The sequence below is a fragment of the Lycium barbarum genome, chromosome 3, assembly GCF_019175385.1.
Source record: "Lycium barbarum isolate Lr01 chromosome 3, ASM1917538v2, whole genome shotgun sequence".
NCBI classification, from domain to species: domain Eukaryota; kingdom Viridiplantae; phylum Streptophyta; class Magnoliopsida; order Solanales; family Solanaceae; genus Lycium; species Lycium barbarum.
The window spans coordinates 28,674,037-28,694,549 of NC_083339.1; positions in this window are offsets into that span (position 1 = coordinate 28,674,037).

Here is a 20,513-nt window from a genome sequence, read left to right on the forward strand (position 1 = left end):
AGCCCACGTATCTGTTTATCAATAATGTCATTTAATCATATCAGTTACATGTGTTCCTTTGTTTTCCAGAATTAAATAATATCATTTAATCACTAACCGTTTTGGTTTTGGTAAGTAAATATCCGAAAAAATAAGAACTAAGCATTTTGCTAATTCCAGCATCTTCAGCAACTTCCTTCTTCTTGGTGCAAATTTCAAGAAGAATTTAAGCTTTGCGGCATATAAGGCATGGGAAATGGGAATGGGATTGCTTTGAAGGATGAGAAGATGCCTACTCATTCAAGTTGTTTCAAGGATATCTATTTGTTTTATGAGTTGATGGATACGAAGCTTAATCATATGATTAAGTCGACGTTGCCTTTATCCAATGACCATTGCAAGTATTTTCTTTTTCAGGTATTGGCTAGCTGGGAACTCATTTCTATTTGTTGGCTTCTTCTTTTCCCCTCATCATAGGTAAAATTCTTCATTTCTTCTTCAATATTTTTTTAGTAACAATGGTGTGATGTGTTTTTGTTAGTAGTAATTCGACAATATTATAACATTTTTAGTATGACGTGTTCAATTTGTTATGGCTGTTATTATAAATCCGAGAAATTTTATAAAGAGGCAAACTATTTTCTTATTTATGTTTCAAATTTATTGGAGACAATTTGATGTCTATTTTGCAGGGACATCGATAAATCAAATATTGAATCATGATGAGTATTTATCTCAAACACGTCACGTAAATATTATTATTTGTATTTTGTGTGATATAATACACTTTTTTCCTTTTCCTCAAATGCTTGAACACTTCTATAATAAAGGAATGATGTGTGTGTGTGTGTATATATATATATATATATATGTGTGTGTGTGTGTGTGTGTGTGTGTGTGTATATACTGTTTTTATTTGTAATTATAAGTTCAAAAATTTTGAAATTCATCGATGAGAACTTATTTCTTGCTAAGTGCAGAGAGTAATAGTGACAATAATGTTTTTTCCAATAAGTCATCCTTTTGATCCTTTTTTTCTCTCCTTTCAATTCACTTCTTTAAAATAATGGAGTAACTAATTCTCAATAGCGTCTTACAAACATTGTGCCCCCCCCCCCCCCCCCCCCCCCCCGTTTTTTTTTTTTTGGTAATCTCTAACTGTTTTAAGGCTCCTATAATTTTATTATGTTATTAACATCATACAGATTTATTTCTACTTCAGCTGCATAATTGGTGATCAGAGTAACTAATTGAGATACAGAAGTAGTGATTTGCAATATACATATATCAAGACTTTTTTGTAAAAAATTATATAAATTAATTACGTATGAATTGTCAAACATTATTATCCATTTTTGTCAAGCCATTGTTTTCTTATTTGAATGGAAATATCATATGCGATTGCCATGTCTTCTTTTTCCGTGATGTCATTTAATTAATTTTGGGTGTTATTGTTCTTATAAATAAACTTTTTATTCTTTTATACTTTTCGTTTTCAAAGGCTCTTGGTACTCTATATGTCTTGGAATAGTTTTAAATTAATAAAAAAATGCACGAGATACGAAATATATGTATTGTTCAGTTGCCTTATATATTGTCTTTAATTTGGTAATTAAGCATCTTATATTATAAGAAGTTTTAGATAAATGAGAAATTTCATTACATGACTTTCTTGACTAATGTTGTATTAGACCGCGCAAAACGCGGATAAATTCACTAGTTATGGAATAGAGGGAGTAACCTCTAAGTATTTAACCAAAAAGTTTGTCATGAAATTTAAATGTTTGCCTTGAAATTTATTACAATTTAATATGCCATATTTATGTGAGTCTATTCATTTTCAGTTACATTTTCAAAATCCCATACTTTTTGTTGCCGGTCCATTGAGTAGTCTTTCTTACTCATAAAAGGTGAAGAATTTAAAAAGTTGCATTCAATGATTTATTAATTAGCATAGATCAAATTCATCTAGATAATGGCCAATTGCATATGAAAAGTCATTCCTCACTTCTATAAATATAAAAACTTATGGTTCAAGTACAAGTGCTCCAAGTTTAGATGAAAAGTCAGAGGAATAACAAGAAAAAGAGTAAGTTGAGTGCAGGCGGAGAGCATAAGGAGAATGACTCTTCATTATTGAGTACAAAATCTTAGCCTCCGAGTGTAATTGTGTGTGTTTTGCAATGACAAGCGTCAAGAGATCTGATATAGTTGAGTTGCAAACAATTATATAGCTATGTTGAAATAGACAGGCTGGAAGGACTCTATAATGTTGTAGCTAGGATTCAACGTATAAAATATCTACGTATTTGTACGTTTCTTATGCACTTTTTGTTTGCCCTCAGTTTTTTTCTTTTTTTTTGGCTTGTGCACATCATTCAGACGCCCATAGAATTGTTTAAATGGGCACTTTCCCTTTTTCTTAGCTAAATTTCTTACTGGTCAATAAAGTTATATAGTACACATCATTAATGGGTTAGCTTTTATTCTCTCCAATATTGAAATCTATGTCAAGAGTCTTGCTTAATTTTCTCTCTTAGCTAAGATGTAGAACTTTGTTCACCTTCCTCTGATTGATGATACAAAAGCAAAAATAAAAAGACTTACCTTCAAACATTGCTTTATTTAAAATTATAATCGTCAGTCACTATATGTCGTTTTATAATATAAAGGGTGACCTTAAAAAAAAAAAAAAAAACTTTTCATATTATTTTTCATCCGAGTGTTTGTTAAATTCTGAAACTCTTTTCTTTGGTTCTTCTCAACTACTTATCATACACATGAAGTCTATAAATTATATTAGTTTTTGTTTATTTTTTCAAGTTACCGACCTCGTGTGGTCGGTATATTGAAATTTTATTTATTTATTTTTTGTGTTACCGACCACATAAGGTCTGTAACTGTAAATTTATGAATATTGACAATCATGAACCGACCTCGTGTGGTCGGTATATTGAAATTTTATTTATTTATTTTTTGTGTTACCGACCACATAAGGTCGGTAACTATAAATTTATGAATTTGTGTTACTGACCACATGAGGTCGGTTTCTGCAAAATGCAATTTATTTACCGACCTCATTTGGTCGGGTTCTTTAAAATCTAGATAATGATATGAACACAAACGACCTCATGTGGTCAGTTTTTTTAAAATGTGGAAATGATATGAACGCAACCGACCACATGAGGTTGGTTTCTTTAAAATCTGGAAAATGAAATTAAGATAACTGACCTCACGAGGTCAGTTTTCTGCAGAAAAATTGGCACTATTTTGCTACTTTTACAGCTGCCCACCTGTCAAAAATGAAAATCAATTCTATATTTTTAGCTCTATATTTAGCTAAAACCAACTCAAATAGCCGCCAACAATCCAACCAGCACAAATAATAATTTAGCTCTATATTTAGCTAAAACTAACTCAAATAGCCGTCAACAATCCAACCAGCACATATAATAATTTAGCTCTATATTTAGCTAAAACCAACTCAAATAGCCGCCAACAATCCAACCAACACATATAATAACATGCTACAACTTGCACTACATCAAACTCAACTCGAAACTACTTCAAAGTTGAATCAAAATGTAATTCAACATTCACAAAAAACATTAAACTACTTCAAACTTTGCAAACATCCACAAAACATTATACTAGTCTACATTAAGTTAGTCTACAATATCAAACTACTTCAACATTCACAAACATCCACCAAACACTTCCACTTGTACTCCACATTTTTACAAACTAGATGAAGGCTGAGCACAGGCCCGATATGTTAGGCATTGTACTAGTTTTTGTTTCAAATATTCCAGTGCTAATGGAATAGTACTCTCATCTATAGATGCGAAAATAGACGATCATAAACAATAGGTTCTTCAATACATTGTATAATAATAGGATAGTGCAATATTTGCACGAGACCAAAAATCACTGAACGACGCAACGTCAAACAGAGGTAACTATTACAACCAAGTATCACTGATGCAATACCCATAAAATATAGGAAATGTGCCTTTTCAAGTGTATACGGTAAAAATCGGATACACGCTAAACCGGTGAGACTAGGAACCGAAGGAAGAAGGGGACAAGAACATGCACGAGGACTTTCAGTCTGAACCGGAGGAACGCTTGGACCGAAGCCAAGGAAGGGCATCATTTGATCCGGTTTCTTCATGGCCGAGTTGGTCGTTGCCGTTGGTCCGTTTGGTCGTGGCCGTTAGTCCGTTTATTCGTGGCCGTTGGTCCGAGAGATCCGTTGCGCGATTGTCACGCGTCGATAACGTCCTGCCATGCTCAACTGCCAATCGTACGGGTGTCAGACCGTACGGCCAACCTAACCCAACCTAATCCAAGTAAGAGTTTTTCTTTATTTTTAGTTTTCTCTTATTTTATGGAGCCCATGAGGCAACACTATAAATAAGGGCCATTGCCCACTTTTAAGGGGTTGGCTCCCTCATATCAAGAACTCTTGTAATAGCAAAAACTATATAAAATCTCTCTCTCAAACATCTAATTTCGGTCCACATTTGTTGTTTTTAACTCTTGCATTTCTTCAATCAAGTAACACTCATATATTAGTAAACATACAAGTCTATAGCAAACCACCGATTATCAGTTTCTTCTTCATAGTATATTGATATATTTCTTTTCTCTATCAAATAGATTCAAGGCACAACCACATATCCTATACCTCGCCCACAAATTTAATTGACTATCCAAATTCGGGGTAAACAGTTTGGCGCCCACTGTGGGGCTAGGATAATAGTGGCCTTTTATCTTGATCTCTACCTTACCCATCAAAATCGAAAACATCTTCTGTTCGTCACTGTAAAAATGGACTAAATGGCTGACAGTGCACAATCTGGTCACGTCAACAACAACAAGATCGTGGCCGAAAACGAAGGCAGCGGTCCACGAGGATTACCAAACCCCGCTGATCTTAACCCCGTTAATTCGAGGGAGGGCCTCAACCATCAAAACACCGTGGACCAGGAGAATGCCGCCCAACCGGCTACCGACCCTTTAAATACACACAATTCGATTACTTTGTCCCGGACTCAGGGCCGGAAAGAACCGGAAGCCCCGAATGATAATATTGACTTACGTTTAATTTTTGAAACGTTGTAGGAACAGAAAGCGGCGATTGCCGAACAGGGAATCGCAATATCCCGGTTGCAGAATAGAGGGGATAAAACGATCTCGGAGGAGGAAAAGGGTGTTGCTGAACCCAGAAGAGATGAGGCACGGATGGTTGAGAGCGATGGGTCAGGAGCTGGGTCCTCCACCGAGGTTCTGAGAATGCTCGAAACTTTGGCAAAACGGGTAGACTCGACCGAGAAGAGGGTAGAAACATACAACTCTTGGGTAGACCAAATCCCGGGGGCTCCGCCTTTACTGAAAGGGCCGGATTCGAAGAGGTACATCCAAAGGCCTTTTCCTCCGAGTGCAGCTCCGAAACTAATCCCGAAGAGGTTTAAGATGCCGAATATCCAGAAATATGACGGCACAACGGACCCACACGAACACGTGACCTCATACACATGCGCTATAAAAGGAAATGATATGAAGGAGGACGAAATCGAATCGGTATTGCTGAAAAAGTTCGGGGAAACTCTGTCAAAAGGAGCATTGACATGGTATGACCATCTGCCCGAGCATTCGATCACTTCTTTCGAAATGCTCGCCGATGCCTTCATCAAAGCTCACGCTGGTGCCAAAAAGGTGCAGACCCGTAAGGCCGACATTTTCCGTATAGCCTAAAGAGACGACGAGTTACTGCATGAATTCGTCAACCGATTCCAAAGGGAACGGATGGAACTCCCACCGGTTCCAGAAGAATGGGCTGCACAAGCTTTCACAAAGGGGCTCAATGTTCAGAGCTTAACGACTTCGTTCAAATTAAAGGAAAGCTTGCTGGAGTACGAGGCTGTGACATGAGCTGATGTCCATAACTGATACGAGTCGAAGATTCGGGTGGAGGATGATCAATTCGAGCTTCCCCCGGGGCCAATAAATGTGAACAAAATTTTTGAGAGACCAAGGAAAGGTTACGAAACGAAGGTCGAATCGTCGAGGGAAAGGTATCGGCCATACTCCCATTCGGAGAAGCCAAGCTTTAGGTCGGAGAAATCAAGGTTTAGCCCAAGCCATTTCTCCGGTCGAGGTAATAAACGGGTCGAGCGCCCGTAGAACAGTCGGGGTCTCTCATTCAGGAGCGATACCGGAAGCTCTGTCGGCAACAAGGATTTACCAAAGATATCGGAGTACAACTTCAACGTCAGTACCTCGGGCCTCGTCTCAGCTATTGGTCGTGTCCCGGATGTAAGATGGCCAAGACCTCTAAGGTCAGATCCGGGCCAACGAGACCCGAGCATGGTGTGTGAATACCATGGAACCCATGGTCACAGAACCGAGGATTGTCGCCAGCTAAGAGAGGAGGTAGCCCAGTTACTGAAGAATGGTCATCTCTGAGAATTGCTGAGTGAACGAGCCAAAAGTCACTACAAGGAAAGGGAGGCTCATCGAAGGGCCGAGCCAGTAGAACCCCAGCATATAATCAACATGATAGTTGGGGGTACCGATGCCCCTCGAGGGCCGGTGATGAAACAGGCCAAGGTTTCTGTTGTTCGCGAAAAACGCAGCCGGGATTATTTACTCGAGGGTTCTATCTCTTTCAGCAATGAGGATGCAGAAGGCATCATTCAACTGCACAATGATGCATTGGTAATTTCTGTACTTATCTTTGAAACTCAGGTTAAACGTATTTTGATTGACCCAAGTAGCTCGGCCAACATCATTCGGTGGAGAGTGGTCGAACAGGGCTGCTCGATCAGATCGTACCGGTAGCCTGGGTACTCAGCGGGTTCAACATGGCGAGCGAAACCACAAAGGGGGAGATCTCGTTGCCGGTGAACTTCGATGGCACTATCCAGAAAACGGTGTTCTATGTAATCGAAGGGGACATGAAGTATAATGCATTGCTGGGTAGACCTTGGATACATAGCATGAGGGCCGTGCCCTCAACATTGCATCAGCTGCTGAAATTCCCAACCCCGGAAGGGATAAAAACCATATGAGGTGAACAACCCGCTGCAAGGGAGATGCTCGCGGTCGAGGAAGCGACACCTGAGCCCAAAAAATTGGTTCACGAGGAAGAGGATCTAACCGGAGGAGCGAACACGAAATAGCAATCAAAGCACACGGGTTTGGACCCGGGGTATGAAGAGGATGATTTCGATGTACCCAGATCATTCGTCATGCCGAATGACTCAGATGCAACCAAGTCGATAGTAAAGGAGCTGGAGCAGATCATCTTGTTCGAATACCTACCGGACAGAAAGGTATACCTGGGCACGGGGTTAACCCCAGAGTTCAGGAACAAGTTAATTGAATTTCTTCGAGCTAACGCAGATTGCTTCGCATGGTCCCATATAGATATGACAGGTATATCACCGGAAGTAGCAACTCACAAGCTCAGCTTAGATGGGAATTTTCCCCCGGTGAAGCAGAAGAGAAGGCCCATGGCGGAAGCAAAACACGCCTTCGTAAAAGACGAGGTAACAAAGCTTTTAAAAATAGGTTCTATCCGGGAGGTAAAGTACCCGGACTTGCTAGCTAACGTGGTAGTGGTGCCCAAGAAAGGTAATAAATTTCGAATGTGTGTTGATTACAAGGATTTAAATAAAGCATGCCCAAAGGATTCATTCCCGTTGCCTTACATCGATAGAATGATCGATGCGACGGCCGGGCATGAGATGTTAGGTTTTCTCGATGCCTACTCCGGGTATAACCAGATTCGGATGCACCCGGAGGATCAAGAGAAAACATCCTTCATTACCCGATATGGGACTTACTGTGATAATGTCATGCCTTTTGGACTAAACAATATCGGTGCAACTTACCAACGCCTAGTTAATAAGATGTTTGAAGAACAAATAGGGAAAACAATAGAAGTTTATATTGACGACATGGTGGTCAAGTCCCTGGAAACAGAGGACCATTTAAAACATTTGCAGGAGACCTTCGACGTGCTCCGCAAGTATAACATGAAGCTCAACCCGAAAAAATGTGCCTTCGGGGTAAGGTCCGGTAAATTTTTGGGTTTCATGGTGTCAAACCGGGGGATCGAAATCAACCCGGACAAGATCAAGGCCATCGAGGATATCGAGGTGGTGAATAACGTCAAAGGAGTACAGAGGCTCACCGGAAGGATAGCGGCGTTGAGTCGCTTCATATCGAGGTCCTTGGACAAGAGTCATCGTTTCTTCTCCTTACTAAGGAAGAAGAACGACTTCGTTTGGACACCAGAGGGTCAAAGAGCTTTACAAGAATTGAAGAGATACTTGTCTAGCCCCCCGCTGCTACACACACCAAAGGAGGACGAGCCACTTTTTCTCTACCTTGCTGTCTCCAAGGTAGCGGTAAGTGGCGTTTTAGTCCGAGAAGAATCAGGTACGCAATTCCCTATCTATTATGTAAGTAGAACTTTGGGGGATGCGGAGACCCGTTATCCCCACTTGGAAAAATTGGCATTGGCACTGGTAAGTGCTTCTAGAAAGCTTAAGCCCTACTTTCAATCCCATTCAATAGCATAGTAGTAATGGCTTACCCCCTGAAAAATATAATGCATAAACCGGAATTATCGGGTAGACTAACTAAGTGGGCCATCGAAATTAGCGGATATGATATTGAGTACAAACATCGAACGACCATCAAGTCCCAGATCTTGGCCGATTTTGTGGCAGATTTCATCCCGGCTATGGTCCCCGAGGTTGAGAAAGAGCTTCTGCTAACCTCGGGGAAAGCCTCGGGTATTTGGTCGCTATATATGGACGGAGCCTCGAACCTTAAAGGTTCTGGGCTAGGAATCGTCCTTAGAACCCCGGCCGGGGACGTCGTTCAACAATCTATTAGAACTGCTAAATTGACTAACAATGAAGCCGAGTATGAGGCTATGATTGCAGGTTTGGAATTGGCCCGAAGTATGGGGGCCAAAATAATCGAGGCAAAATGCGATTCGCTCTTGGTCGTAAACCAGGTGAATGGCGTCTTCGAGGTTAAGGACGAACGGATGCAGAGGTATCTTGAAAAAATCCAAGTGATACTACATCGGTTTAAAGAATGGACCATGCAGCATATACCGAGGGAGCAGAACAGCGAAGCCGATGCATTAGCAAATTTGGGATCCTCGGTCGAAGGGGAAGAAATCAACCCCGGACTACGGTGCACTTGTTGAACACGGCGATAGAAAACAGACATGCCGAAATAAACACAATGGGTTTAACTTGGGATTGGCGCAACAAGTACATCGACTACTTGCGTGATGGAAAGCTCCCGAATGACCCAAAAGAATCATGGTCATTAAGGACCAAAGCTGCGCGTTTCTGCTTAGTACACGACAAATTGTATCGACGATCTTTCTTCGGCCCCCTGGCTAAGTGTTTGGGTCCCGGAGAGACGGAGTATGTGTTGAGAGAGGTGCACGGAGGAACCTGTGGCAACCACTCCGGTGCTGAAGCTCTGGTCCGAAAGATCATCAGGGTCGGTTATTACTGGAACCGGATGGACGAAGACTCGAAAAATTTTGTCCGAAAATGTGACGGGTGTCAGAGACATGCTCCGATGATTCACCAGCCCGGGGAGTTGCTGCATTCGGTGGTTTCACCTTGGCCTTTCATGAAGTAGGGAATGGACATTGTCGGTCCATTACCATGGGCACCAGGTAAAGCCCGTTTCATTCTGTTTATGACTGATTATTTCTCTAAGTGGGTTGAAGCGCAGGCCTTTGAAAAAATCAGAGAGAAGGAAGTTATTGACTTCATGTGGGACCACATCATCTATCGCTTCGGCATCCCTGCTGAGATAACCTGTGATAACGGACCCCAGTTCGTGGGTGGCAAAGTCAACGATTTTCTCGAGGGATTGAAGATCAAGAAAATTGTATCAACCCCGTATCACCCGTGTGCAAACGGACAGGCGGAATCCACGAACAAAACAATAATCCAAAATCTGAGAAAAAGACTTGAAGCATCAAAGCATCACTGGAGAGAAATATTACCGGAGGTGTTGTGGGCTTACAGAACCACATAGAAATCAAGCACGGGGGAAACTCCTTTCTCGTTTGTCTACGGGGCTGAAGCCCTTATCCCCGTGGAAGTTGGTGAACCGACCCTCCGGTTCAGATATATGACCAGGGAGTCGAACGAGGAGGCCATGGCCGTAAAACTCGACCTCACGGATGAACTTCGCGAAAACGCGTTGGTCCGCATTGCTGCCCAGAAATAGAGAGTGGAAAGGTACTATAATCGGAGAGCCAATTTTCGTCATTTCCAAGTTGGGGACCTGGTGCTTCGAAAGGTTACCTTGAACACCAAGAATCCCAACGAAGGAAAACTGGGTCCGAACTGGGAAGGACCGTACAAGATAACCGAGGTAACGGGTAAAGGATCGTACCAGCTGGAGTCCATGGACGGGAAACGGTTGCGCAATAACTAGAATGTGGCTCATCTGAAAAGATACTACTGCTAAGGTATGAACTCCCCATGTTTTTCTATTTTGACCTCTCTTTTTTTGCAGGGAGTCAAGTACCGGGCAAAGAAAAGAATCTAAATCTGAAAACACGCGTTGCACTCTTTTCCTTAGTACGGTTTTGTCCCAAAATGAGTTTTCCGATAAGGTTTTTAATGAGGCAACAAGTACAACGTGTTACTCGATGAAGATAAAGGACAAACGTCCGGATACTTGGGGTCGCACCCTACGAGTGGGGACTCAATAGCACTCACCCAATCTTGCAGCTCAGATGAGCGCTAGGGGACTATAATACCGACTTCGAAGTTTACCCTGATTAGCGGAAAGCGGAGGAGCTCAACAAGCAAAATCGGACCTAAAATATCAGGTTTCGATGTAAGGACCAAAATGATCAGAATGAATCATGTCCATGCAATATTTGCTACGGCAAAACAAAGAACCGGACCTTCTACATTAGGTTCCAATGTAAGGACCAAACGATCAGAATGAATCGTGTCCATTTAGTATTTGCTACGGCAAAGGCAGGAGGAAAACGTTCATTCTCATGTATATAAATACTTGCAATGCAAAAATTATCGAAAGTTTGGATAACACTATCTCAAGATGTTTTACTGGTAAAGAACTTTACCCCGATGATTACTGCCATATTTCGGCACTACTTCATTCATATACCCGATACCGGGCACTACGGTCGAAATTCGACAAAGGCAGCAAGGTCATAGTGATCCGAGCCAAAGTCATTAATCCCACGAATGGGGACTTTTACATCAAAATCTAGCTAAGGCTGAGATTCAGGTGTCCGAAAAATACCGGCCCTAAAAGATAAAAATAGCCGAAAAATTCCGACCCTAAAAATGCCCGTCTTGATTCGGAGACGTCCGAATTCACAAAGCATAAAATAAGTCCCACGGGCAAAAACTCAATAAAATTCTCGGACAAAATGTACCGGATGAAGTAAGAAGCCGATATTCAGGCATAGTCAGAAATAATGATTCTTTAAAGCAGACCGGCAATTCGGTCGGAAGTCATAACAAACATTCAAATAAAGTAAAGAGTCAAGGAAAATACATGTTCTATTTATACAAAGGATTTTACATCGGAGACTCATACAAAGGTAAAAAAGTATAAAGGCTAAGTATATACCCTAATCTATCCAATATGGCTGGATCTGGAGGCTTCGGACACTATCCGCTCAGAGCCTTCGGAGTCAGACCCGAGGGCACCCTTAGCCTTTTCCTCGACTCTTTTAGCCTCGAGAATCAGGGCCGGAAGATCCGTAAAGCCGTGCTCGGCTTTCTCGAGGGTGATCCTTCGAGACTTCCATTTCTCATATTCGGCAGCAACAGTAGCATGAGCCTCGGCGGCCTCCACGCTCTTCAGAGCCTCTTCCGAATCGGCCTTGGCCTGGGCTAACTTTGCCGCCAAAACATCCCGAGCCTCTCCGAGGACATTCTGTATTTGGATGGCCGACTCGAGCTCGGCCTTGAGAGTGTCATTGGCATCGGCTGTCTCTTCGAGCTCGGCTCTTAGATCAACACATATCTGGCCCCTTTTTTCCGCCTTCTCCTCGAGTACCCTCATGCGCTCTTTGTACCGGGCATTCTCGGATTCGAGCTACCGATGCCTCTCGGCCATGCTTGTAGCATCGGACTTGACAAAGTCTAGCTCCTCCCGGAGTTGAGCGACGGTGGTTTCAAACTCACCGAGCCTTGAGGATAAATTAGTATTGTCTCGGTTAAGGCCGATCTTGTCAGCTTCAAGACTCCGATTATATTTGGCCATCGCGGCCAGCTCACCCTTTAACTGACGATTCTCGGCCTTTGTTGCGTCGAGCTCGGGTCGGAGGTTGGAAAGAGTAACTGCTTGATTCAACTCATCCTCCTTCACCCGCAGAAGATGCAAAAACTTCTCGGTCTCTCGGCTTTGGGCATCCAGCTGGCCCTTGAGGTCGTCCACCTCTTGTTGGGCACAGACGAAGGCCTCGTTGACGAGCACCACACTCTGCAAATGAAGCAAGTTAAAAACTTGAACAAACGAGACTAAAATTCTCCGTAGTCACAGCAGCTTCATATTCGAGCAGCGGACCCACATCCGTGGGGACTTCGGTCTCCGGGACCAGCCTAGCTCTTTGAACAGCTTCGGCAGCAGCTGCCCCCCAGATCTCTTTGTCCTTTGTAAGGGGGTTTCCTCGGAAGAAGCTTCACCTGAAATATCGACGAATTCAATCGACCGTAAAGGAGTCGGGTAAAGAATTTCTTCCGCACATGTGGGTAGTGTCGGGACTGAAGGTCTTTCCCCGGCTGAAGGAAGGGGTGAAGCGATGATACCCTCCTCCGGAATGGCAGCCATGGAAGGGGCAGCACTAATACTTCGAACGAGGAGCTCGGGCTCTGCCTCATCCCTCAGAGTCCTAACGACACTCCTCGCCCGTTTCTTTGGTTTCTGCCCTTTGTCTGAGGGACTTTTTCTCTTAGTAGCGGCAGCAAGGATACGAGAGGCACCCGCCGAATCAAACTCGAGTGCCGACGTTGCTAGTTCTGCTGCTGGAGCCGGCCTTGGATCCACCGAGCCGTTAGGTAAACCTGAAAATCGAATATGTTATAAAAGGATAGTAGATGCAATGAATGCGGATATAAATCGGGTATTACCATGGTTATGGGCGACCCACCGGCCACGTGACAGGTGACTTCACGTCCGATCGTCGTGGGCATGTTGGCCGAGGAGAGCAGTGACCCATTCGTTTAGATCCCGGACGACCGGAGGAATCCAACCCACGACTAACATAGATAAGAAGAGTAGTGAGAAGGTGGATAAACTGCAGTTCAACAAAGCACGCAAGAAATTATTAAAAGGACGCAGACTTACGATTATTATTCCACCTTTCCGGGAAAGTCATGTAGTCGTCCGGGATGATGTCCGAGGTCCGTACCCGGACATATCGCTCCAACCAGCCCTGTCTCTATCTTCGTCCATTTTTGAGAAAAATGGATTCTGGCTACGTTTTGCGAGTTTTATTACGCTACCCCGGAACAACCTCGAGGAATATAGGCGTATCAGGTGGACCAGCGTGATATCCTTCCCGGCATTATTGGCCAGCAGCCAGAGGCAGGCCAGGACCCTCCAAACGATCGGACCAATCTGTGCCAGGGTCACATTATAGGTCCGGCACATGTCTAAGATGACCGGATCAACCGGGGGGTCGAGCTTGAGATTGAATGGGTAAGTATACACGTACAAGAAACCTTCCAGGTGGTCGTTGACTGATTTGCTTGGCCCGGGGGCGAAAACTTGAACTGGACGGGTATCCCACCCGCAATCGGCTCGGACTAAGTCAAGCTTTCCCTCGGTAATGGATAAGGGATATCGTCTCACGTCAAAACCTCTATTGGATAACGGAGAAGGCTTTTCGACCTCGAAATCCTTGTTGAATTAGGCTTGGCTGGTATGTCCGAGGCAGTGGGCTCGTAGGAGCTCTTTGCCTTAACTGGAGAAGGTGGCTCGGTTCCTTGAGAAGAAACCGAGGGGACATCATGGGAAGTGGTTTTAGTATTGGCAGACATTTGAAAATATGGGATAGAGAGATTGGGAGAATGCGAAAAGGAAGTTAAAAGGGTAAAGGAAACAGTCAGAGAATTCCAAAAGAGGGGTGAAGAACGAGAGGAAGAAGCAGCAACGCAGAAGAGAAACTATTGAAGAAGTTGGAAAAATCGTTTCCTTTTTGCGCAGTACAAACAGCGAATCAACAAATAATGAGAGTTGAAAGATGAGAAGTGGAGAAGTGAAGAACTTCAGAAGAGAGAAAATGAATGGAAGAGTCGAAAATGTTTAAATGGAGAGGTGAAGAGCCTTATATAGGCATGGGAGCGGAATGGTTACCGATGCCAGCTAACCAGGGGGAGCCACGTGTCCCATAATTAATGAGGAATGACCTGAAGCGACGTGTGTTACGACGATTGTCAGAGTTGACCATCCGAAATAGGACACGTGGCCGATGAAAAGGGGACGTGACACAACTGTTCCCGCCAAAATGAGAAGATAACAACGGACAAACAGAGTCGCCAATTTCTTGATGCATCCACTTCCCGTTACTCCGATAAATCTACGATCCGAGAAGTGTGGGGACTAGCTGTATACGGTAAAAATTGGATACACGCTAAACCGGTGAGACCAGGAACCGAAGGAAGAAGGGGACAAGAACATGCACGAGGACTTTCACTCTGAACTGGAGGAACGCTTGGACCGAAGCCAAGGAAGGGCATCATTTGATCCGGTTTCTTTATGGCCGAGTTGGTCGTTGCCGTTGGTCCGTTTGGTCATGGTCGTTAGTCCGTTTATTCGTGGCTGTTGGTTCGGGAGATCCGTTGCGCGATTGCCACGCGTCGTTAACATCCCGCCATGCTCAACTGCCAATTGTACGGGTGTCAGACCGTACAGCCAACCTAACCCAACCTAATCCAAGTCAGAGTTTTTCTTTATTTTTAGCTTTCTCTTATTGTATGGAGCCCATGAGGCAACACTATAAATAAGGGTCATTGCCCACTTTTAAGGGGTTGACTCCCTCATATCAAGAACTCTTGTAATAGCAAAAACTATATAAAATCTCTCTCTTAAACATTTGATTTCGGTCCACATTTGTTGTTTTTAACTCTTGCATTTCTTCAATCAAGTAACACTCATATATTAGTAAACATACAAGTCTATAGCAAATCATCGATTATCAGTTGCTTCTTCATAGTATATTGATATATTTCTTTTCTCTATCAAATAGATTCAAGGCACAACCACATATCCTATACCTCGCCCACAAATTTAATTGACTATCCAAATTCGGGGTAAACATCAAGCACATTCTGCCCCATCTTTCCCTCTTGAACATTTGCTACAATGCCTAGCTCAAGAGTCTTTATCTTTTTACTAGATGGGCGTGCTCGTGCTTCGCACGGGGCCTGATGTCTTTTTTTTTTTTTTTGCTTTTTTCTTTTGCTACTAAAGCAACTACTTTAAACGACTTCTCCTTAATGATATATTTAAGAGACTAAGACTAACATTTTCCTCAAACATGTAATAAAAGTGCAAACAAAGGCATTTATATAAGCTTTGGAAATGAATCAGTAATTAACTCAATCACACAAGACACTTCAAGCATTTGTAATTTTTTACATATGGATAATTTTAGAGATCATTCAAAGTGAGACTACGAAGCATTTCCTAAATGTTCAATTCGCAAATTACAACATCACATCATTTGCTTCAAGCAACATAGCAATTGTTTCACATCATCTGTGATGTGTCATAAGAAAGAAGAGAGAGCTTGCTTCTACATCACATTTTTAGGTGTACTTTGTAATAACACCAGTGATTTTCTGTCCAATCAAAATCTTGACTAATTGATCAAAGCGAGTAGTTCTAGTAGACCCATAGATCTGCAATTACCGAAACTATTCAAGGTTAAATGTACCAATAGATATGAAAATTTTGGATGACCAGGAATGATGGTGTATACAACATATATGCACCTTGACACTAAGACAAAAGCAAAGTCAGGTTATACATACATTTTAGCTACAATCTGATGACAATTTGATCCAACATATTTCAACTCAACATAATTCTCCGTTTAGGGATACTAAAGGTAAAGCTTTTCTATGTATATCAGTATAGATAACATTATTCTTATGACATAAAACTGGACCAGAGTGTATGGTACTTCAGCAAAGAATTGAACACATAATATAGACCTGCTAGAAGCACTTCTAAGAAGAGTGTTGAAGGTAAAGATTTTATTCCATTTTGTGGAGACAAAAGTAAAAGGAAAAAGGATAGGCAATGTATGTCAAGAAAATAAGCACAATAGATATAAGTTTATATAAATGTATACATACTAAATACAAGACCATGTCTTTGTGTGTAATTAATCACACCAGCAAGCTATGATCAAAATTCTTGAGCTTGATAAGTACCTTAAAGATAATTACTTCAGTCCTCGAGAAATGAGGCAAAGATAACTATCAAAAGAGAGAAGACATACTTACATGTAAGCTAGAGAAGCATTTTATCCTCGGGGAAACCCATTAAATTGAATTATAACCAGACATAAGCTATTTGTTATATAGTTTTCACTTCAGTGGCTTCAAATGGGGCAAATAGGAATCTGCAGGAAACCATTTATAAACTGAAACATTGTAAAAGGGAAGTGAATATTTTAGTCATGGAAAAGAAAAGAGGGACCTAGTAACAACCTGGCACAAGGCCATACTAAACCAACCTTTATGTTGTATGCAATTATTGCACACAACATAAAAAAAAATCTTTAAATGAGAAACTTCGAATTGATATCTTTATTTAAAAAATTGAGTTGACCTACTATTCTCCAGCTCACCAGCAAAGTACAAAGAACAAATGCGTGTTCTCACAGTATGAAGGATATCTGTTAGACCCCCAAGTTCGGACTTAGACACATGTGGGCGAGGGCAGTGTCAAGGGCTTGTACATTGCCCCTTGACATGGGCCTATGTTGGTTGTTAGAAGCAGTGTGCGGGGTTGCATGCCTATGGCATGGTGTATAGCTAAGTCAAGGTGTTTGGGTGTTGGCAAAGCAGCTTGACGAATATCAGTGGCACGGACAGGCGCATGGCACCAGACGGGCATGCGTGCAGGCAGTAGGTTGGCACAGGCAGACATGGGCATTGACATGGGCTGGCTTGGGCCAAGGCAGATGGGAAAGGTAAAGGGTTGGCATGGCATTGGCATGAAGATGGGCGAAAAATATTCTAAGTGTTGGGCGAAGCTATGAGGCGAAAATCAGGCTAAGGCACGCGTGGGGCACATAAGCGAGGCATGCGCGCGGCACATGCAGAAGGTCCATGCGTTTGTTACGCAGTGTGCACGGCATGTGCGACGATTAAGGTCGGTTTTTGAAGGCTTTTCCCATATGGGTGAAATATTATGCTTAGGATCTGTATGCCGTTATCCCAATGTAACTGCTGCCACGTGCCATGCGCGTCCCTCCCCTTGTAACTGCTTGTAACTGCCCCTGGCAGGTTTGTAAAGTAGATAGAATTTGGCTAAGGCATTATTCAGTTTTATAAGCCTCCAAATTCATAAGTCCTTTTGTATATCTGAGAGATAATAAAAGGTTGGGCATTTCCTGTAAACAGTGTGTGTTCCTTTCATTGTGTTTGACCCGAAATTAAATCTAAGTGTCAAAAGTGAGTGAGTGTGCCAAGGCTGAAGTTGGCTGTGACGCTGACTGCCGAGCAGTGGTGACACTGAAAAAATCATCCCTGTTTCAACTGGTATCAGAGCGTGGCTACGTTAGTGGCACGATGGATGGCAGAAGTAGTACGTACAATGAACTGAGGGATAGAGTGTCTGCCTTGGAGGCGCTGGTGGGAATGACTGAAAATGCTGATGATGTGACGTCTATAATCAGTCGTATTCATGGCTTGAACACGGAACTCACTCAGTTTTGTGAGATTATGACAATAAGAACAAGGGAATATGATGAATTTTGTGAAGAAGCCTTGGTTCAGATCGAGGATCTGAAAAAGGCAAACGAAACTTTGAACTTGGAAGTGGTAGTACTGTGGAGGGCAATGGCTGGTTCCAACATAGACCATGAGGCAGAACGTTCCAAGGTGAAGATCCCTGAACCTAAAGCCTTTACTGGATCAAGATCTGCAAAGAAATTAGAAAATTTTCTGTGGGATATGGAACAGTACTTCACAACTGCTCGTATTTCTGAAAATGACAAGTTAAGTATCACCATTATGTACTTGACTGGTGATTCGAAATTGTGGTGGAGGACCAGGGATGTGGATGATATGAGTGCTGGCAGGCCAATAATCAATACTTGGGCCACATTGAAGAAGGAAATGCGTGACCAGTTCCTTCCTAGCAATGCATCTTGGATTGCTAGGGATCGCTTGAAAAGATTGAGGCAAACAGGTTCTGTTCGTGACTATATGAAGGAATTTATTTCTTTGATGTTGGACATCCAAAATATGTCGGATGAGGATAAGTTGCACAACTTCATTTCTGGGATGCAAGCACGGGCCCAAAACGAACTTAGGAGACAGAATGTGAAAGATCTCCCAAGTGCAATTGCAGCGGAAGATTCGTTGGTAGATTTTCGCTCAACACGTGTTCAATCTGAAATTTCCACTTCTTCTAAGTCCAAGAAAAAGACTGAAAAGAAGGGGGAGTGGAAGAAGGATGGGCGGAAAGAAGGTGCTGACAAAGGAAAGGATGTTGCGGACGTTAGAAATTCAAAGGACAAGAAAAATTCAGCCGGTGAGAAGGGTTGCTGGACTTGTGGAAGGGCTCACTTGGCCAAGAATTGTCCCAATCGTGAAAGGGTGAATGCTATGCTTGCGGGGAATGTAAATACAAACGAGGAAGTTGCTATAGTTGCTGCTTTGGCAAACCCACTTTGCTTACTCTTGAACAATCAAATTTCATTAGTGAACACGGTGGGGGAGTCATCTATAAATCCTCATTCTTCGTTGCTGCACATTGGGATGAAGGTTGACGATAAAGTGTTAGTGGCGATGGTGGATACTGGAGCTGCTCACACTTTTATTGATGTCAAACTTGCTGCAAAATTCGGACTCAAAATGACAAAGAGCCCGAATTGTATGAAAACTGTGAACCAGGTGGCCCAACTGATTGAAGGTATGGCGTATGACGTGAGGGTACTTACGGGACCTTGGGCTGGAAAACACAGTTTGATGGTGATTCCGTTGGGAGATTTCAATATGATACTTGGAATCGTTTTCTTGAGGAAGAACTGCTTCGTTCCAATGCCCCACTTGGATGGAGGTATGGAGATGCAAGAAAAGATGGTGGGATTCATAAAGGCTGTTCATCCATATGGCGAGGCAGAAAAATTGAGTAAGTACAAGAGCCCCATTATTTCTGCAATTTCGGTTGAGAAAGGCTTAAAGAAAGGTGCAGAAACTTTCCTTGCTGCCTTGGTTAAGATAAAACCTGATGTAAAGGTAGAGGTGCCTGATTGCGTGGTACAGGTTTTGGGGGAATTTAAAGATGTTATGCTACCTGAACTCCCTAAAACGTTGCCACCAAAGAGGGATATTGATCATAAGATTGAGTTGCTGCCGGGTTCTGTTGCTCTTGCACAAGCTCCTTATCGTATGGCTCCTAAGGAGTTGGCTGAATTGCGGAAAGAATTGAATGAGTTGCTAGATGCGGGTCTGATTCATCCCTCAAAGGCTTCGTGTGGTGCACCTGTTTTATTCCAAAGGAAACAGGATGGGTCAATGAGAATGTGTGTGGACTATCGGGCGCTGAACAAGGTGACTGTGAAGAACAAGTATCATGTTCCATTGGTGCAGGACATCATGGACAGATTGTGCAAGGCAAGCTGGTTCACTAAGCTAGACCTCAGGTCTGGATATTGGCAAGTAAGAATAGCAGAGGGTGATGATTCAAAAACAACGTGTGTAACTAGATATGGCTCATATGAATTTCTTGTAATGCCGTTTGGGCTGACTAACGCCCTGGCTACTTTCTGTAATTTGATGACCAATGTTTTATATGAGTACCTAGATGATTTTGTTGTGGTGTACTTAGATGACATTGTAATCTATAGCTGCTCATTGGAAGAACATGTAAGGCACTTGAAAATGGTACTGTCTCGGTAGCAGGAGTACAAACTTTATGTAAAGATGGAGAAATACGAGTTTGCTCGACAAGAAATCAAGTTTCTTGGGCACTTGGTCAGCCAGAACCAAGTCAGGATGGACCCAAAGAAGGTGCAGGCTATTGTTGATTGGCAGGCGCCGCAGAGTGTGAAGGACTTGAGGTCATTCCTTGGGTTGACAAATTATTATCGCAAGTTCATTGCAGGGGATTCAAAGAAGGCTGCTGTTTTGATTGATTTGCTGAAAAAGAATATGGTGTAGGCGTGGACTGAAAAATGTGATAGTGCATTCAACTTGTTAAAGGAGGCCATTGCTTCAGAACCCATACTAAGGCTGCCTGATTTC